Raw genomic sequence first — 15,601 nt, 5'->3', positions numbered from 1 at the left:
AACTTAATTGTAGGGACAAAGTCTGGAGTTGAGTTTTATATCCCAGAGTCCAATCTGGAAGATCGAACCTCAACAGAAACAGAAGAAAGATTAAGTACATGAGACTGAACTGATGAAACAGCATTCTGTGACTTGACTAAAATATTGCTGCTTTTCTTCTAAGTTTTGTTGTCCGGTTTTAAGGATTTTTGTCCTGTCTTCAGCTGTCAATAGATTCATGTACCTACTATTCAAACAGAATACTAACCTATTTCTAGGCTTTAAGTTTCAAGGAACTATCCTTACCAGTTCAAAACTGCTTTTCTTGAAACTATCAGCTGAACTTGCTATTGAAAGATGTTAGATTATTTATGATATTGTGTGATCAATGAAATGTTGGGGGAAAAGGAATTGAAGACAACTGTAGACAGCAGAGATAGTGTAATAAGAGTGGAATAGGGCAGAGGGTCAGACATGGGGTAAAAAACATATGTATATATATATATGAAAGTAGAAATGGAATATTATGGATGATAACATGCATGATTAAGCCACTATGCAGTTTATTCTAGATGGGAAACCACATTTAGTATGTTGAGATGATGCTCAGGGAATGAATGTAAATTAATAAAAAAAAATTTCAGAAGAAAAAAAAAGCATTAAAAATACCTATTTGATGACTGCAGTAGCTATATAGCCCTAGCTAGGTGCTACTTTATAGTATGTTCATTCTCTTCACTGAGGTTTATGTCTAAAGTCAGACTTGTGTTCATGGGTATCTATATATCAGCTGTGCTTGCTATTAAAAATATTTAGATTTATTAAGATATTTAGTGAAACAATAAAATGGGGGAGGCATAGAAAGCAACAATAGATTACCAGACACAGTGTGGGAGGAAGGTGGGAGATGGCAGAGGGTGAGATAGGGAATCAAGGATGGAAAAAAAGGCAAAATATACAGGAAACAAGAAATGGAAAATTATTTGTTGACAATAACACATATGTTGATGTGCTTGATTGAGCCAATATACAGTGTATTTTGAATGGAAAAATCTCATTTTTATGCTATAATGATGTACAGTGAATGAATGTAAATTAAAAAATGGAAAAAAAAAACAATACATCTACTTTGTTTGACAGTTTGGCAATTTCTTGCAAAGCGAACAGGCTTTTTTATTTTTTTATTTTTTAATTTTTTGGCAAAACATAGTCTTAGTGGATGATCCAGTGTACACTCCTAGTTTTTTTCCCCAAATGAGTTGAAAAGGTATTCCATGCAGAATCTTCTTCCACATATGGGAACTCTGTATGTACTTCCTTTTCAATGTTTCTATTATTCTAAAACGTCAGAAAATTAAGTATGTTGGGGCCACCAGGTGGCTTGGTGGTTAGGGGCATTGGACTCCCACATGACTGACTGCAGTTTGAGTGAGTCCTGACCTGGTGGCTTTCTTTCTCTCTCTCTCTTTCTCTCTCTCTCTCTCTCCCTCTCTGGTCAAATTAAAGTAAATAAATAAATAAGAAAATTAAGTATGTCAATAAAGATTGGTAGAGGAAGAGAGAGAGGACAAAATATAAAAAGGCAAATATTTAGGCCTAGCCCCATAGCACAGTGGTTGTGTGCTACACAGAGAAGGCTGATTCCCACAGCTGGCTGGAGTTTGAGTCCCAGCCCCATTGGCCTGAAAGGCAAGCTGAGGATGTTTATGCATGCCCAGAATTCTGACAGGATGGAAAATTGGAGGTAAAAAGATGGCAGTATGACTTGATCTCATTGGGGGTGCTTTTTCTTTCTGTCAGGCATGTGAATGTGCTCTCTGGCATTAAAACAAACTAATAGGGCCAGCAGATAATGTGGTTAAGGCACTGGACTCCCATATGGCTGACTGTGGTTTGAGTCCCTGACCCGGTGGCTTGAAAAATCAAGCTAGGTGCCTGTGCATGCCTCTAAAATTCAAAGAGGAGTGTGGAGAAGGGATTGTCGTGTGGCCATCCCCCGAGGGGTGATTTCTCACTTTCTGTCTGTCTCTGGTGAGCACATGCACCCTATGACGAAAATCTAAAAAACAATAAAACAACTCTAATAGACACTAAATAGGTTTTACAATATGCCAATCAACATAATAAAAACGATAGATAGTAAAAACCTAAATAAGAAAGAAGTTACTAAAAAACAAAGAATACATATTTTTTACAAAAGCATAGCAAATATGATGAATTATAAATTTGAAATATCAAGATAGTGTCTGGGAACAACCCCAACCTTATAGAAGAAGGCAAGGAGTAATCTTGTTATGATTCCTTAAGTGCTGAAAAGTGTATGTGACTTAACGGATCAGAGCAAGACTATTTGTTAAAATAGTTCTGACAATGACAGAAACATAAGCATAGTTTTCCTGCTATTCTTGTCCCCAAAATCCAATGGACCAACTAGTTGGGGCCATCTTGGAGGCTACAGATGCCGCAGGTTTGCCAAAACTAAATAAGTCAGAATCAAAGAATACTCAACATCTTGTTGCAAGTGGTAAAGAAGCCAGTCCTCTTCACTAGGGAGCAAGCACTTCTAAAGCAGTCACACTATGGTTACCTTGACTAACCAGCTATGTGATTAATTACAGAAAGTGCTTTGTATCAGGGGATAGGAAAACCTTGTAGTTTTGCAGTCGGCAAGCCCAAAGATGACTGCCTTTCCTAATGTAGAGGTAATACCAAATGTATTTTTCATAACAATGAGAATCTCCTTGATTCACAGAGCAAAACCAAACTGCAGTATACAGGAGATACACCTAAAACAAAATAATTCAGATATTAAGACATAGAAAATGTCTGTCATGCAAATGGAAATCTTTTGCCCTCCCTACCTTTTATTTATTTATTTTTTTAGAGTTACTACAGGGTGTATTCATATGGGGCAGTGGTGGGGGAGTGATGGTGGAGAAATCACCCCCGGGGTGATGACTGTGTTACAATCCCTTCTCCATTCTCTTCTCAGGATTTTCGGCACACATGCACATGTGCCTGGCATGTTTCTCAAATGACTGTGTCCTGGACTTAAACGTGGCGGTCAACCATCTAGCTGCTTCAACCACCATGTCACCAGCTGGCCCTCTTTTGTCCATTATAAAACTGAATTATTTGGTTGTCCCTCCTCTCCCTCTCCTCTCTGCCTAGCTCTTTTCTTCTCATCTGAGGTGGCAGCCTGCTTCACCTCCTCATCAGCTCCATTTTACTCCTTTGTTTTCCCTCTTCCCTTAGGCCAAGTGCGGCCTAAGCCCCTCTCCACCTGCTTACGGTGGCCACAGAGCCCCTGAACCTTCTCCTTTCTTGGGTCCTCCCTCCATGCCCTGCCCCACTATGAATGAGGAATATGACATGATTGTGCTGGACCTGATGGAATGTATACTGTCAGGTATAATGTCAGTGAATGGAAAGAAATTTCTTCAAATGGATCGAAACCCATATTATGGAGGAGAAAGTGCATCTATACCACCACTGGAAGATTTATACAAAAGAGTTAAAATACCAAGAGCACCACCAGCATCAATGGGGAGAGGAAGAGACTGGAATGTTGACTTAATTCCCAAGTTCCTTATGGGTAATGGTCAGCTGGTTAAGATGCTGCTCTATATAGAGGTTACTCGTTACCTGGATTTCAAAGTGACTGTAGGAAGCCTCGTCTATAAGGGAGGAAAAATCTATAAGGTTCCTTCCACTGAAGCCGAAGCCCTAGCATCTAGCTTCATGGGACTATTTGAAAAACATCGCTTCCTAGTGTATATGCCAACTTTGATGAAAAAGATTCTAGAACTTTTGAGGGCATTGATCCTAAGAAGACTTCTGTGTGAGATGTGTACAAGAAATTTGATTTGGGCCAAGATGTAGTATATTTTACTGGTCGTGCTCTTGCACTTTACCAAAATGGTGACTACTTAGATCAACCATGTTGTGAAACCATTAATAGGATTAAACTTTACAGTGAGTCCTTGGCAAGATATGGGAAAAGCCCATACCTTTATCCACTCTATTACCTTGGAGATCTGCCACAAAGATTTGCAATGCTAAGTGCTATTCATGGAGGTACCTACATGCTCAATAAACCAATTGAAGAAACCATTGTGCAGAATGAAAAAGTCATTGGTGTAAAATCTGAAGGAGAGATTGCTCGCTGTAAGCAGCTCATTTGTGACCCCAGCTATGTCAAGGGTCAGGTAGAAAAAGTGGGCCAGGTAATCCTTGTCATCTTCATCCTCAACCATCCCATCAAGAATACCAGTGGTGCCTACTCCTGCCAAATTATCATTCCACAGAACCAAGTCAGCCAAAAATTGGATATCTACGCTTGCATGATCTCCTTTGCACATGTGGCGGCACAAGGGAAGTACATTGCCATAGTCAGTACAGCTGGGGAAACCAAGGACCTAAGAAGGAAATTAGACCAGCTTTGGAGCTCTTGGACCAACTGAACAGAAATTTGTTAGCATCTATGACCTCCTTGTACCCAAAGATTTGGAGACAGAAAGCCAAATCTTTATTTCTTGCACTTATGATGCTACAACTCATTTTGAGACAACATGCAATGACATTAAAGACATCTAGGGGACCAGCAGTTAGTGTAATGGCTATGTCTCTGGACTCCAATGTAGTCGACTGTGGTTCAAGTCCCAGACCCAGTGGCTTAAAAACGGGCGCGTGTGCATGTGTGCCCAATATCCTGAGAGGAGAATGGAGATGGGATAGCAGTGTGGCTACCCCCCTGGGGGGTGATTTCTCGCTTTCTGTCTCTCGGTCTCTGTCTGTCTGGTGGGTGCACGCGCCCTATAGCAAAAGCCTCTCCAAATTTAAAAAAAAAAAAAAAGAGACATCTATAAGAGGATGACAGGATCAGATTTTGACTTTGAGGAAATGAAGCCCAAGAAAAATGACATCTGTGGGAAAGATTAACAGCAGTTGTTATTATGTAACTGGGACAAATTTAAAAATTAGCCAATAATGCATACTGTATGAAATCGACATTGTATGGCCTACTTGTATAATCAAAATGGAGAATGAAAAGTGCTTTACCAGTAAATATTCCTCACCTTCATCTTTGTAATATCATATATTAACTTATGATGGAGAGGCTACTCAGAATTGGCAGGTTATCACATTCTGTTCAATTTAACCAAACTGGCTCATTTTCCTAGTGAATGATCAATTTTAAATAGAACATTGTGATCCTGATACAGAGAAATTGATACAGTATTTGTATCTTTTAATCAGTGTAGCTTTTGCAATTATTTGCTTCTGCTGCTCAAGAGCTGGGTCGCTAGGAATTGTGTGCCATTTAGATAGTAAGATACTAAATTGAATATAATCTGGGACAGCATCCCTAAGTTTTCCCTGTAACTTCATATTTTTTGTTATGTCAAGTATTATGGCAGGGCCCAAATAACATAGCCACAAGTTTGGTTTCTAGTTTTAAGGATTTTTGTCCTGTCTTGAGCTGCCAATCAGTTCACATACTTACTATTTGAACAGAATCCTAACCCATTTCCTGGTTTTAAGTTTTAAGCAAAGTTCCTTTTTTTTATTTATTAAAGCTAAAACTGCTTTTCTTGAAATTAAAAAATATATTAAAAATACATATTAAATGACTATAGTAAGCTATATAACATCAGCTAGGTGCTACTCAGAATGTTCATTCTACTCAGAATTTCATGCCTAAAGTCAGACATGTAGTCACAGATATGTATATATCAGCTTAACTTGCTATTGAAAGTAGTTGGATTATTTAAGAAATTTTGTGGAATCAGCAGATGGCTTAATGGCTACGTCTCTGAACTCCTATGAAGTTGACTGTGGTTTGAGTCCTGGACCCAGTGGCTTAAACTCACACTGGGCACGTGCACATATGTGCCCAAGATCCCGAGAGGAGATTGGAGAAGGGATTGCGGCATGGCAATCCCTCCTGGGGGGTGATTTCTCTCTGTCTCTCTGTTTCTCTCTGTCTTTCTGGTGAGCGCACACGCCATATAGCAAAAACCCTCTCAAAAAAAAAAAAAAAAGAAATTTTGTGAATCAATAAAATGTTGGGGAAAAAAGCAATGGAAAACAACTGTAGAGACCTGAGATAATGTAGAAGGGTGAGACATGGCAGAGAGTGAGAAGTAGGGAAAATTATTGGTGATAACATGTATGATTAAGCTCCTATGCAGCATATTCTGGATGGGAAATCACATTTTGTATGCTGTGATGATGCTTAGTGAATGAATGTAAATTAATTAATTAATTAAAAAAATTTAAAAATTGAATTATCTGTCTTGAGTTTTAGACTTTCATGTATTTTGAATATTAGTTCTCTATTGGATATGTGACTTACAGATATTTTCTCCAAGCCAATGATTTGTCTGTCTGCCTTACTTTCTTTTCCTTCTATCTCATTTTTTATCTGCCAGAGAGCATGTGTGTTCATGAGAGAGAGAAAGAGAAAGAGAGAATGTGAAGAAGTATCCTGCATGGGGAATAGTCACATTGTTATCCTATCTCATCCATTTCTCCCTCCTCTGGGGATTTTGGGCACCCATGTACATGCACCAGAGTGTTTTTCAAGCTACGGGTCTAGGACTCTAACCATGCCACTGCTGGCTCTCTATTTTAATAGTGTGTTGAAGCACAAAACTTTGGAGATCTCAATAAAACAGAACTGTTAGAAGTGAAGGCTGTAATACAGGAAATCAAAACCTCTCAAAAATATTAAAAGCAGATTAGATCATGCACAAGATCAAATCTCAGAGGTACAAGGCAAAAACCTCTGACCTAGAAAAATCACCAAAAAGATTGAGAAAATAACCCAAAAAATGATAATATACAAAAAATACTAAATACCATTAAAGGCCCAAATGTCTGAATAATTAGTATCCCAGAAGGTGAAGAAATTAATAAGGGCATTGATAATATATTCTGTGAAATTCTGGAAGAAAACTTTCCAAGCCTAAAGAAGTATTCAAACATCCAGGCCCAAGAAATACAAAGGACCCCAAATAGAATCAACCCAAGAAAGTTCTCTCCATAGCACATCATAGATTGATTGGCCAAAACCACTGATGAAGACAAGAGACTAGAGCTGGCAAGAGAGAAGAGTCAAGTTACTTACAAAGGTTATCCCACCAGGCTAACATCAGACCTCTCACTGGAAACAATGCAAGTAAGTGAATAAGGGGAAGATACATTCGAAATGTTAAAGCAAACAAACAATTTCAACCAAGATTACTATACCTGGCAAGATTATCCTTCAAATGGGAAAAAAAAAAAAAGATTAAAAACATCTTAAAAAAAAAACCGTAAAGAATTTACCAACACTAGACCAGCTCTTCAAGAAATTCTGAAGGGAGTGCTATACCAGGAAAACTAAAAAGAGACAGACAGCAGTAAGCGAATAAAAATCAACCAAGAAAATGGCCAACTTAATGGTAGGGATGAGTATGGAAATATCAATAATAATGTTGAATATTAATGGATTAAATTCTCCAATCAAGAGATATAGATTGAGGGACCAGCAGATGATGTAATGGTTGCATCACTGGACTCGCATGTGGTTGATAGCTGTTTGAGTCCCAGACTCAGCAACTTCAAACTCACACTGGGCACATGTTGTACATGCCCAAAATCTTGAGAGGAGACAAGGAGAAAGGATTGCAGTGTGGCCATCCCCCTGGGGGGCGGGGGTTGATTTCTCCCTTTCTTTCTCTGTCTCTCCAGTGGGCGCACATGCCTGATAGCAAAAATCTCTCTTAAAAAAAAAAAAAGATACAGATTGGCTGAATGGATTAAAAAAATCCTCTATCTGTTGCCTTCAAGAAATGTACCTCATGGATAAAGACCTACATAGACTAAAAGTGAAGGACTGGAAAAAAGTATTCCATGCAAATGGAAGCCAAAAAAGGGCTGGAGTCATGATACTGATTTCAGACAAAATAGGCTTAAAACAAAACCTGTAAAAAGAGACAGACATATAGTAGTGAAAGGACTGATTCATCAAAAAGATAAAATGCTTTAAATGTCTATGTACCCAAATCAAGGGCACCCAAATAAATGAAGGAAAACTGCTAGATCTAAAAGGAGAGATAGACTGCAACACACTGATTTTTTAAAGAATTATTTTATTTAACTTTACTTATTTATTTGTTTGTTTATTTATTTATTTTTGACCAGAGAAGGAAAGTGAGAAAGCAAGCCTTGAGGTCTGGGACTTGAACCACAGTCGGCTGTGTGGGAATCCAGCACCCTTAACCACCATCCCACCTGCCAGCCCCTCTACTCAAATTATTTCTAAATATCCAAAAGGAAGGAACCCTCCCAAATTCATTTTATGAAGCCTCCATCACCCTCATCCCCAAAACAGATAAGGACATGACAAGAAAGGAAAACTATAGACCAGTATCTCTGTTGAATATAGATACAAAAATTCTCAAGAAGATACTAACAAATTGTATCAAACAACGTATAAAAATAATTATACAGGGGACCAGCAGATGGTGTAATGGCTACGTTGCTGCTCCCATGTAGTTGACTGCGGATTGAGTCCCAGACCCAGTGGCTTAAACTCACGCTGGGCACATGTGCATGTGTGCCCAAGATCCTGAGAGGAGAATGGAAGAGAAAGGATTGCGGCATTGCCATCACCCCCGGGGGGTGATTTCTTGCTTTCTGTTTCTCTGTCTCTTTTTGTCTTTCTGGCAAGTGCTTGTACTCTATAGCAAAAACCTCTCAAGAAAAAGATACATCACAAACAGGTAGGCTTTATTCCAGGGATGCAAGGGTGGTTCAATATACACAAAGCCATAAATGTAATATACCATATTAACAGAAAGAAATATAAAAACTATATGATCATATCAATTGAAAAGCATTTGATATACAATTTTCCTGGGACCAGGAGATGGCTTAATGGTTACATCACTGGACTCCCATGTAGTTGACCACATTTAGAGTCCAAGACCTGGCAACTTAAAACTCACGCCTGTGTGTGTGTGCCCATCTCCTCCTGGAGAAGGGATTGTGGTGTGGCCATCCCCCTTGGGGGTTATTTCTTACTTTTTGTCTCTGACTCTGTCTGTCTGGAGAGCACATGTGCCCTATAGTGAAACTCTCTCTCTCTTTAAAAAAAAAAAATTACAATGTTCCTTTATGATTAAGACTCTCAGCAAAATCAGAATAGAAGGGTACTTTCCTAATACAGTGAAAGCCATCTATGAAACAACCCATAGTTAACATTATACTGAATGGGGAAAAGCTGAAAGCTTTTCCACTAAAAACTGGTACACAAGACAAGACTGCCTATTTTTTTCTACACTCCTTTTCAATATAGTGCTGTAAGTCCTAACTAATGTAATTAGAAAAGAGAATAAAATAAAAGGCATTTACATAGTGAAAGAGGAGGTGAAATTATCTGTATTTGCAGATGACACGATTGTATATGTAGAAGACCCAAAAGTAACCACAAAAATACTCCTGGAAGTAATAAATGAACACAGTAAATTGGCAGGATACAAAATTAGCATACAAAAATCTATAGTATTTTTACAAAGAACAGATTTAGATAGAACTGACAACAGTAGTCCCATTCCCCATAGCCACAAAAAGTGTAAGATACCTAGGAATAAATCTAACCAAAGAAGTCAAAGAACTGAACATCTGAAAAATAGAAATTGACACAGAAAAAAAAAGTAGAAGGACATCCCATGTTCCTGGATTGGAAGAATTAATATAATCAAAATGGCAATTCCATCCAAATTAATCTACATATTTAACACCATCTCAACCAAATCACCAGAGACATTCTTCACAGATCTGAAAACACAATCATGGAATTTGTATGGAATCATAAAAGACCCCCGTATTGCCAAAGCAATCCTGCACAAGAGTGGAATAAGAGGCATCTCACTCATTGACCCCAAATTATATTACAAAGTTGTGATAATTAAAATAGCATGGTATTGGCACAAAAACAGACATGTGGATCAATGGGCCAGAATAGAGACCCCAAAAACAAACCTCAAAACACGGCCAACTGATATTATTTGTTCTGCACAAGACATGTGAAACTACTGAGTCATTTTGTAACCATAAGGAGAACTTGTCATGGACAGAGCTGGCATGCTCAGTATGGCAGAGCAACAAAGAGAACAAATTCTGATAATGTTATTGAGCCAATTCATTAACTCACCCTAGGACTTCCATACTAGGGGACATGATAGATAATAAATTATCTTCCTTGTTTAAGTTACTTAAGACGAGATTTTATGTTACTTAAAACTAAGAGGTATGGGGACCAGCAGATGGTGTAATGGTTACATCACTGGACACCCATAGAGTTGACCACCATTTGAGTCCCAGACTTGGTAACTTAAAACTCACACTGGGCATGTATGCATGTGTGCCCAAGATCTCAAGGGGAGAATGGAGGAGAAGGGATTGTGGTATGGCCATCCCCCCTCAGCAGGTGATTTCTCACTTTATGTCTCTGTCTCTCTGGCGAGCACACACACCCTATGGCAAAAATCTCTCTTAGAAAAAATAAATAAAACTAAAAGCTATTGGGATTAGCAGATGGCATGGTGTTTAAGGTGCTGGAATCCCATGTGGTCCAGCACAGTTCGAGTTTCAGACACAGCAGCTTGAAAAATCACAACAAATATGTAAATCAATAAATATTTTTTAAAAACCATACTGTACTCTACAAAGATGCAGAATGAGTATATATAAATCATAAATTACAATGAAAATTAAAACTGAATGCTGGAACGACACCCAACAAAATCATCAAATGGAACATCTATTTACCTTGATAAAATTATGGAACAATCTGACAGAGACTTCAAAATAAAAATTTTGAGGTTGCAGAAATAAATTTCTTCCATTTAAAAAGAGCAAGGACAGGGCAGCAGGTGGCATGGTGGTTTGGGCATTGGATTCCCACATGGCTGGCTGCAGTTTGAGTCTTGGACCTAGCGTTTGCTTCCTGTTTTTTTTTTTTTCCTCATGAGTGCACATGCTCTATAGCAAACTAAAAAATAACAATAAAATTAAATAATGCTTAAATAAATACATAGAACAAGGACTTTTTTTTTAAAAAAAAGATTTTTGCTATAGGGTTTGTGCACTCACCAGAGAGAAAGAGAAAGAAACCACCCCCCCAGTCGGGATGGCCAAACTGCAATCCCTTTTCCTCCAGTCTCCTCTTGAGATTTTGGGCACACATCAGTATGTGCCCGGAGTGTTTTAAGTCACAAGTCTGGGATTTGAACCATGGTAGACTCTGTAGGAATCCAGTGATGTAAACATTACACCACCTGCTGGTCCCAAGAGCAAGGACTTTTTTTAAAAGAATTACTTATTTTTAATAAGCTTGCCACCTATTTGCTCCAAGAGCAAGGACTTTTAAAGCAAAAATAGGAATAAATTAAACAGCATTGGTTATGAAAGGAATTAATTACAAGTTTCTTATTTGATTAAATATAAGAATTTCAATGCAAATTTTATGAGTGTGATAAACTATTGACTGGATAGAGAGTAAATAAATGAAAGACAGTTTGAAGAATTCATTCAGGAAGACTAACATAAAAATTGTGAAGTGTTGGGACTGGCAAGTGGCATGGTGGTTAAAGCACTGGACTCCCACATGACCAGCTGTGGTTCAAGTCCTGGAGCTGGCAGCTTTCTCTCTCTCTCTCTCTCTGTCTCTAGTCAAGTTAAAAAAAATGCTACTTATAAAATGTATAATATATTACCAATATTTAAAACAAAATTCATTATGAACAGCAGATACAAGATATAGATGGTAGACTGAGGACCTCTGCCCTGTGTTGCATAGTTGGGATGGTGTTGCATTGTTTAATAAAAAGAATGGAAGGAATGATGGATGAGTAATACATGAGAAAATAAAAACTTGATTATGTCCAAATGGAGGAGAGCAGAAATTCTCTGAAAGGCCTGAACACTGAAGGTTGCTATGCAGGATAAATAGAATTGATGAAATAGTTTAATGAAACTATTAGGTTATCAGAAAAGTGATGACTATTTTTATTTTTTGTTTCCCTTTTGCATAGAAAAATGTATCATGACTTTTCTGATTAACTAATTCATTGAGTAGAATCTTCAAAGAAATCAAGAGAAAAGATAGTTTACGTAAGAATGGTAATTATATCTTTCATCAGCAACTATAGAATTTGGTGGTTGGGGACAAAAAAAAATCAGTGACTTAGAATTCTATAACCAGCTAAACCATTATTAAAATAATGAGGACAAAGTCAATCTTCTTACATTTAAAAACTGAAAATCTTTGGCCAGCCTGTGGCCTGGCAGTTGGGGGAGCTGGATTCCACATGACTGACCACAATTTGACTATCAGCCCAACGGTGTGAAAAACAATGAGTGGGCCAGCTGGGGGCCTGGTGGTTAAGGTGACTAGATCCCACAGGCCAAACTGCACAGTTTTTATCCCAGATCTGGCAGCTTGAGAAAACACATTGGGTATGTGTGCATGAATGGCCCAAAACCCCAATAGGAGGTAGAAATGAAGAGAAGACATTTCTGTGTAACCAGTCTCCCTGGGGGTTGTTTTCTCACTTTCCCTCTCTATGATAGCTCTATCTAGCGAGTATACAAGCAGTCTGATGAAAAAGAAAAAAATCCTGGGTGCATGTGCTTGCATCCCCTAAATCCTGACATGAGGGAAAAATGGAGAAGAGTTTGTAGCATCACCACACAGCATTTGTGGGGGTGGGGATGCTTTCTCCTTCTCCCTTCTCTGTCTCTCTGTCTCTCTCTGGCATGCACAAGTGCCTTCTGGCAATTTGGAAAACAAAATGGAGTGAGATGGTGTGCCAGTGAATTACTTGGTAGCTACTTCAGTTTGTATGTCTAAAGAATGCTTTCAGCAGCAAGTAATCGAACAGCAGACTAAATAGTAACATTTAGTTTGGAATACATAATTTCCTTAGTTGGTCCAGTGGCTTAAGAACTTCAGTTCGCTGAATGACTTCTCTATGATTCTCTTTTGATTTTCCCATTATTAATGACATGGCTAAAAAGGCTCAAGGTGTTTTTTTTTTTTTTTTTTTTTTTTTTTATAACTACATGACAATATCCCATTGCTGGAAAGAAATAGAAGCTGTTTCTGTAGGATTCTTTTATTTACTCTCTTTCTTTTCAGGATTAAAGTACTTCCCAGAAATTTTACAGTAGTTTCTCTTGCTTCTCACTGGCCCAAACTGAGTCATAGAGCCACTTCTATATCCATCACTGGCAAAAAAAAAAAAATGGAATTACCATGACGTTTTAGCAGAATCATGGTTCATTCCTTGGAGTTATAATGGGACTCATCTTCTTTGAGTAATTTTCTCAATTTGTAAATAAAATTGTAGATCTGTTACTCCTGAGAACTAGTGGAATAGCTATAGGGTAAATAACAGTTTTACCTCAGATAATCATGAAAGGCCTCTGAATGAATTACAATCTAAATATAGATTAATTGACTTGAAAAATTCAACTGTGTCAAGATCATTGTGAAGAACATTACTAGAGAGGGATTTGGTTTGTCTGAGGAACAAAAAGAGACCAGTGTGTGTGGAGAGAACTTAGCTTGCCAAGAGACATCAAAGAGTTTAGTAGTATCCAGGTCATGTAGAATATTTAGACTATGAAAAGGAGAATGGATTTTATAAGGGGGATGGGAAACTCTCATTGGGGATCTACTACCGAAGGGTAGATTTGGAGATGAGACTAGTTGGAAAGGTGTTCCAGTGTCAGGAGAAGGAGACTGTCTATCATGAGACTTGGGCTAAGGTAACAAGAGTAGAGGCAGAGAAACAGAGAAAAATGTATTAATGTATTCAGTCCACGTTTGGGGACAGAATCAACAGGATTTATATGGGCAGTGAATAAAAGGAACGAGTACAAAAATTACTCCTAAATTTTTGGAATGAATTGCTTACTGCATCATGGTACCATATAAAATGAGAAAGTCAGACAGAGGAAAAGGTTGAATTTTGTTAAGGTCGTGTTAAGTTTGTCTTGCCTATTAGACATTCAAGCAAACATTTAAATATAGGAGTTACTGGCATACAGATGGTCTTAAAAGCCATAGAAAAGGGTAGATTAACTAAAGGAAAAACAGTATATAGAGAATGGGGTACCAACCTCATAGTAGTTAAGACTAAAGGAACCAGAACCCACATGACATATCCCAGTTCAAGTCCCAGCCTCCCAGCCTGGCAGTTTGAGAATTATGCTGGGAACATGTGTGCATGTGCCCCAAATCCTTTCTTAAGTGAGATTTTTTTTGCTATAGTACATATGTGCTCACCAGATAGACATAGAAAGTGAGAAATCACCCCCCAGGGGGATGGCCACGCCACAGACCCTTCTCCTCCATTCTCCTCTCAGACTCTGGGCATCACACACACACGTCCAAACACACACACACACACACACACCTGGCATTAGTTTCAAGCCACTGGATCCAGTACTCAACCATGGTCAACTCTGTGGGAGTTCAGCAATATAAACATTATGCCATCTGCTGTTCTGCCAAAGTCCTAATAGGATGGAGAGATGGAGGATATAGGGGGTGATCAGCTGAGTTGAATTTTGCAGAAGTTCAAGTAAGAACACAAAATTGATCACATGTCGAAAAAATTAGGCTTTACTATATATTCTTTGAAGTCCATAGCATTTATAATATATGTTACCAAGTTCCGTAACTTATTGTATTGTCTTTTATTTTTATTAAACTTTAATTTTGTTGTCCAATTAGTCCGTTAATTTATTTAGGAAAGGAACCTTACCTTATATTTTTATACTTCTTTTTTTATTAATTTATTTTACATTCATTCACTGAGCATCAACACAGCATACAAAATGTGATTTCCCATTCAGAATACACTGCATAGTGGCTTAATCATACATGTTATCATCGACAGTTGTTTTATATATATATATATGTGTGTGTTTGTGTGTGTGTATGTATATATTTTTCCCCTATTTCTCACCCTATGCCATTTCCCACTCTCCTCTCACACTGTCTCTGATGTCTATAGTTGTTTTCTATTCCTCTTTTTTGCCCCCCACACTTTATTGATTCACAAAATATCTTAATTAATCTAATTACTTTCAATAGCAAGTTCAGCTGATATGTACCTATCTGTGAACATATGTCTAACTTTAGTCATGAGGCTCTGAGTAGAATGAATATACTATAAAGTAGTATCCAGTTAATGGTATATAGCTTAATGCAGTCATTAAATAGGTAATTTTAGTATGTATTTTTAATTTCAAGAAAAGTAGTCCTAGCTTTAATAAATCAAAATTTTAAAAATGCTAAGAGAGATTTGCTTAAATCGCGTAATGGTTATGTCGCTGGACTCCCATGTAGTCGACCGCTGTTCGAGTCCTGGAGCCAGTGGCTTAAACTCACACTGGGCGCGTGTGCATGCGTGCCCAAGATCCCAAGAGGAGAATGGAGGAGAAGGGATTGCAGCGTGGCCATCCCCTCTGGGGGTTGATTTCTTGCTTTCTATCTCTCTGTCTCTCTCTGTCTGTCTGGTGAGCGCACGCGCCCTATAGCAAAAACCTCTCCAAAAAA

The 15,601-nt window shown here is 38.1% G+C and overlaps 1 pseudogene; it reads left to right on the top strand.

Moving 5' to 3' along the window:
• The first annotated feature begins 3,333 nt into the window (after window positions 1-3,333).
• Window positions 3,334-4,920, top strand: LOC102502128 (rab GDP dissociation inhibitor beta-like; annotated as a pseudogene).
• The last annotated feature ends 10,681 nt before the right edge of the window (window positions 4,921-15,601 follow it).

Source organism: Tupaia chinensis, unplaced genomic scaffold (genome assembly GCF_000334495.1).
Source record: "Tupaia chinensis unplaced genomic scaffold, TupChi_1.0 Scaffold148350_1, whole genome shotgun sequence".
Lineage (NCBI taxonomy): Eukaryota > Metazoa > Chordata > Mammalia > Scandentia > Tupaiidae > Tupaia > Tupaia belangeri.
The sequence above is the reverse complement of the archived record's forward strand: the minus strand, read 5'-3'. Positions and strand labels throughout refer to the sequence as shown.